The sequence below is a fragment of the Mirounga angustirostris genome, unplaced genomic scaffold, assembly GCF_029215605.1.
Source record: "Mirounga angustirostris isolate CCGP_5_RB_7025 unplaced genomic scaffold, mMirAng1.0.hap1 SCAF_11, whole genome shotgun sequence".
Lineage (NCBI taxonomy): Eukaryota > Metazoa > Chordata > Mammalia > Carnivora > Phocidae > Mirounga > Mirounga angustirostris.
Genome location: NW_026991719.1, coordinates 8,694,495 through 8,700,925, shown reverse-complemented (window position 1 = coordinate 8,700,925; position 6,431 = coordinate 8,694,495).

Here is a 6,431-nt window from a genome sequence, read left to right as displayed (position 1 = left end):
TCACTGCGCATTCCCTAGTGTTATCACGGGCTTGTCTCTATCAGTGTGGTTTCTTTCTTACTAAATAATCAGCTTTCTCTCTTCATGACAAAGGAGAATAATAAAAAAGACCAAAAAACGAAGAATGAACACTTAGCATAAAGTCACACAAAGCCCTTCTTCCAGTCGGAGGAGGAGCCTGCCTCACAGTCTCTTCCCCCCCTGGTCCACTTAGGTTTCTGAAAGCAGGGCTCCTCCAGCATCATGGTCATTCAAGGTACCTGTTAACATGCAGATTCTGGTTTGGGGGGGGAGGGGTGCTGAGATGTTTGTACTTCTAACAGGCTCCCATGTGATGTCCTGGCTACATCAAGGTCGACATTTTCTGCAGCAAAGCCCAGATCTGCTGATACACTGGGGAGGAATTTAAACCTGGCCTCCTCCTTAAGCGGTACCCACAAAATTAGAGAGCCCTTGTCTTGGATTCAGACCACAGCCCTTTTCTTGGAAACATCACATTTTATAATACATTTAAGCAAAACCAAGTGTTTTCAAACAATGATTTCTTTATTCATAGCTATGGGAAGGAGCCTGATTAATAGACTCTGAAGCAGTCTCTTTCAACAAAGGGAGGAAAAAGGACAGAGGAAGTAGGAATTAGAAAGGAGGCACTGATGTGGAGGTTACTGGACAACCAGACAAAAATAAAGCTACTGAAGTCTGCAGCTGAAAGAAGAAAAGACCCCCAAAGACACGAACCCATGTGAGAGGGAGACAAAATCAAGCCTCCTGTTTCAGAACATTGCGCTGGTGGGGCGCCTGGGTGGCTCAGTCCTTGAGTGTCTGCCTTCGGCTCAGGTCATGATCCTGGGGTCCTAGGATCGAGCCCCGCATCGGGCTCCCTGCTCAGCAGGAAGCCTGCTTCTCCCTCTCCCACTCCCCTTGCTTGTGTTCCCTCTCTCGCTGTCTCTCTCTCTGTCAAATAAATATAAAATCTTAAAAAAAAGAACATTGCGCTGGGACAACTCCAGAGAAGATTTGACTACATCTAGACAATTAAGAATCTTAGTTGTCTGGGCGCCTGGGTGGCTCAGTTGGTTGAGCGACTGCCTTTGGCTCAGGTCATGATCCTGGAGTCCCGGGATCGAGTCCCGCATCGGGCTCCCTGCTCGGCAGGGATTCTGCTTCTCCCTCTGACCCTCTCCTCTCTCATGTGCTCTCTCTCTCTCTCACTCTCTCAAATAAATGAATAAATAAAATCTAAAAAAAAAAAAAAAAAGAATCTTACTTGTCTATTATCTATCTTGAGGCCTAGCAGCTTTTACTGGCTGAAAATTGTCTTTATTTATTCTGACATACACATGAGGCTAAGGCCGCTGGACCACGATCTCTTCTGTTACGGCATATAATTGAAAACGATTTCTAAGTTTTCCCAATATTAAAAATTACCATCCGCAAGGCACTCGTTATGTCTTTACATGCATCAGCCTCATTTAATTCTCTTAACAATGGAAAGCGTTAGACCCATTTGTCAGAAGAGGAGAAAAGACAAGGAGAAGCCAGCAAGGTGCCTGAGGTCTTAGGAGTGAGCGATAGAGTCAGGATTTGAACTCAGGACCGGTCTCTAGCTTTAAGCTTTCAACCACTTGCTATCCTGCCTCTCTGCTACTTCTTTTGGTTTTTTTTTTCCCCCCAAGCTGGACAATTCCAATTTATTTTCTTATGTACCTTCCCTGGAAGACTCCTCTGGAATTCTCATGAAAAGGTCTGCAAATGGACTCGAGAGCAGGAGCCAGTTGTGATCTGAGAATCAAGCAAAAGTGAGGACACAGAAGGGATATTTTGCACCACGTACATGCCATTCTTTCTTTCGCATCCTATACTGTGTGACAGTTGGGATTTCTTTCCCTATGATTCTAATTGCTGCACAGTGTATGGTCTGTCCTCTTGAGCTCAGTATCCTTTATTAAAAGTCATACTTGGGGCGCCTGGGTGGCTTAGTCGTTAAGCGTCTGCCTTCGGCTCAGGTCATGGTCCCAGGGTCCCGGGATCGAGCCCCACATCGGGCTCTCCGCTCCACGGGAAGCCCGCTTCTCCCTCTCCCACTCCCCCTGCTTGTGTTCCCTCTCTTGCTGTGTCTTTCTCTGTCAAATAAATAAAATCTTTAATAAATAAATAAATAAATGTCATACTTGACTCAGGATGCTTTAGGTTCCAAATTAAAAAAACAAAACAAAACTGGGACTGGCTTAAATGATAAAGCAAATGTCCTAATACACATAACTGCAGAACTCCCAAGACATGACAGTGTCGAGAACCCAGTTTCTTTTCAGCATTCCACATGGCCATTGCAATCGCAGGCCATATCTGGGGCCAGCCTTCCTCAGAGTCATAACACGTTGGTGGCCAGGGACACTGAGAGCCACCTACTTCCTCATTTGTACTTGAAAAGGGGGCATCTCTTCCCCAAACTATCAAACAAAAGTTCTGAGCTTCACTCTGAACCAACTCACCATATTCCACCCATTCTGAGATAAATATTTTTCATATTGTAAGAGCTCTGATGTAAAATATATCTTGATGTATTTTGTTACACATACACATTACATGTTCTGTTACATGTCGATGTTTAGTTATGCCAGAATTTTTCCTCATTTTGTTTTCAGTGGTACCTCAAAGAGTGTGCCCTTTCTGGTATCTAACACTGGGACGACAGGCCTAGAGCAGTCAAGAATGATCCCTAAAGCTGGAATGGCCCTAATCTGCACCAAATGCGTTACTGATGTTTCCGATCAGGGAGGGTGGAACGAATGTTGGGAAGACAATCGAAATGTTAAGTTACTAGCCACAAACCAAGGGGAAAAATCTAACAGTACAAAGTCATTCATTCTTTTATCCATTCACTTATTTATTCATTAAAATGAAAGCATTTATTGAATTCCAACTATGAGCTGGTACTCTTCAAGGTGCTAAGATATAAATGATTAATGAGATACAGACTGTGCCATTGAACAGTTCACTCTCTATGCTGATATTTACAGCGTTAAATTACACATACAAACACACACACACACACATACGCACGCCTCTCTACATAAGTAATAAAATTATAATATGGTGATAACTCCTGAGTCATATTCTACAAATAACCAAACAACAATCAAATACATGAAATAGCAAGGCCATAGATAATATGTTACACGGAATGTAATACTCAAAAAACTTTGCTGCCAGTGAAGGGAAACATGTTTCCCTGACCCTCACAAAATCTGGTGCAGGTAAGGTAGCAACTCAGATTCTGGTTTGGGAATATGGATGGCAGGCCAGCCCACAGCTAAGACACATCAGTGACTCACAGACTGCGGAAGGCAGGAAATAAAGAAACCCTGGGGATCAGATCACAGCCTGTAGAAATCGAGAAAGCCCAGTGGGAAAACCTCTGACAAATTCAGCCATCGTAAACCATGGGAGACACACAAGTGATCTGGAAGAGGGAAGAACAATTGCCAATTACACATACTAACCACCAGATCAATACCGTATTTATTTGTAGGGGAGGCTTAAACCAGGGGACAATCAAATGAAATTGGATTGAAGCAAAGGGTGATCATCCAATTTCTATGAGATTCTTGGTGCTGGGAATAAATTCTCTGCCTCAGCTATGTGTAGTATGAGATAAATGACAGGCATTTGTGATGAGAGCCTCAATGAGGTCAAACCACATTAGCAAAACTAGCAAGTGCTTTAGGCAATCACTGAAACCTTCCGGGAAAAAATCATTTCACCCAGCCAAAGTGGCAGAGACTTGCAGTCAGCAGAAATTTTATTCCTGACTTGGCTTAAACACCTACTCTTCCTGCTCCCCTGGTGGTTCTTTGGTAGCTCGTATCTATGAAGAGCGGTGATCCAGCTCTTTTGCGTAGAGCATTCTTAGTTAATTTTTGTGATTGGAACAGAGCCAGTTAGCACTAGGATGAAGTCCTTCTCTTCTGTTTTCTAGATAGAGTCAGCGTGATTAGGCATTTATCCAGACCAGGAGGTACAGGCAATGGAGAGACAAAACAGTGATCAAGAAGGTCGCACACAGTGTGGCAGCATCAGGCTCCATTTGGGAATGCAAATCTAAGGGCTGAGATCATCTGCTACGAAGTGCAAAGGGCCTACGAGAAGTAACATCACCAGATGGACCCAGGAAGAGAAGCAGAAGACACCACAAGAAGCTTTCCTCCTTAGCCTCTCTTGATAATCACTGCTTATTATGGGATGAAGCTTGTCATGGTGACAGGAGGGGGCAAAGGTTACTGAGTTGAAAGGGTGCCTTAATAAGATATATCTTTGGAAAAGTATCTCTCTTTGATCTGGGCAAGAGACCCAAGTTGCCCAGTCTCTTGGGTGCCAGGAGGCATCACAAAATTAGTAAAGTTTCCCAAAATACAACAAATTCTATCTGTCCCTGATTTTGCTACACTATCTTAGAAAACCCCCAAATACCAACAGCTCCTGGATCTGAGGGTAGAGGAGGAATGGACTAGCAACAGTTTATGACTGTAACTTCTAACGAGACTACCTGTGCTTTGGATATTCCAGTGAAGATTTGTGGGACTAGAGAGGCAGGAATAAAGGCAGGGAGCAGTTAAACCAACCCTTTTAATCTATTAAACTAATGACCTTGAGAGATATAAGAATGAATTAACATATTTGCTACCTATTCTTCCATAGCAAAGACAATGTTTTGTTAAATCATATAGATTCCAGGTTTTCTGCATCTCCCTAATCTCAAATTTAGTCAGATTTTCACAGACCACAACATCTCACACTTAATCAGTGGGTTTATATCAAGATGGCCTTGGGCTCCTAACTATTTGATCCCGATGATCAATGCCATCAAGGCGACTGTAAACTTGGACCCAATTCCAAGCTGCAGGACAACCCCCTACAATTACTTTAAGGCCATTTGGAATCTTAATACCTAGGAGTCTCTTGGTCTATTATCCAAGTCATTGATGAAAGGCTCCCTATTTTCAGATCTAAGGCCTAACCCCATGGAAATCCACCGGCGATTTCCCCCCTGGGATGGCACTGCCCCATCGGTAGCATTCTTGGCAATGTGCCTCCACAGCTGAATTCATCAATATTGACGAGAAAGTTCAGCAACTTGGCCTGCTGTCATGTCAGTAAATGGATTGGGGCTGTGCTAGAGGTGTCACCCAAGAAGACTTTCAAGGCACTCTGCCACCCAGAGAGGGCTGACAAGAGGCCCCTCTTAGCAGTCGTGTTGCAGAGAAGAAACGTTGATGAGAAATAGCCTCTGTTTTCGGTCTAGTCCTCGCTGGCACAGTACAATCGGAGATAAGATCCAATGAGCCAGATTTTCAGGCCAAAATTCACACCCAATCATGGCCTGCCTGGCTGTGAGCTTTGCTTTAATAATAGCCTTGCCTGAAATTGTCTCGTACACTGTCTTCCCACCCCAGCAACCTGTTATAAGTTTCTTTACAATCCCAAGGCCACTAAAACTGCCCTAAAATGGGATCCAGCTTCTAGGAGACTCTTGGTTGGGATATAGTTCTCTGCTTCAATTATTGTAGTATGAGATAAATGATAGGCATTTTTGACTAAAACACAGTGAGTTTGAAACTAACAAGTGCTTTAGGTAATCAATAAAATTTTCAGAAAAAAACATTTCAACAATCCTAAACTTCCTCGTGAGACAACAGATGATCCCTATCCTCCAACAGTCATCCTTCTCTCCTGGCCAGCAAACTCATGGTTGTCTTGTCTTCCTCGAGACCACCTATTACCTTTTATTTATTTATTTTTTAAAGATTTTATTTATTTATTTGAGACAGAGAGAATGAGAAAGAGAGAGCACATGAGAGGGGGGAGGGTCAGAGGCAGAAGCAGGCTCCCTGCCGAGTAGGGAGCCCGATGTGGGACTCGATCCAGGGACTCCAGGATCATGACCTGAGCCGAAGGCAGTCGCTTAACCAACTGAGCCACCCAGGCGCCCCACCACCTATTACCTTTTAAAAATACTTCCCTATAACGACCAAACAATAGCTAACAGCACCTCCATGAAACTCTCATGTATAGTAATATTCATGAGGGTAGTATACATCAGTTCAAACAATATCTGGATTGGAATGAATGTGATATAGACAGGAGAGGGGACTAACACCTTACTCAGTCTAAATATTTGAAAGCAAACCTTCCACCAGTTCCTTATTTTCTCTGACCAGAGAATAAGAAAGAAGTTGAAATGAAAGCAAATGGGATTTTGGTTGGCCTATTGGTCAGGTCTCATGCGGTTAAAAGTGGCAGAAGGAAATGGTTTTATTGCCTCCCATGACTGGGAAGGATGGGGCAGAAATGGTGTGGAGCAACTGAGTGACAGTGTAGTTTGTTGGTTGAGAACACGGGTGCTGGAGCCAGGTTGCCTGGATGTGAATCCT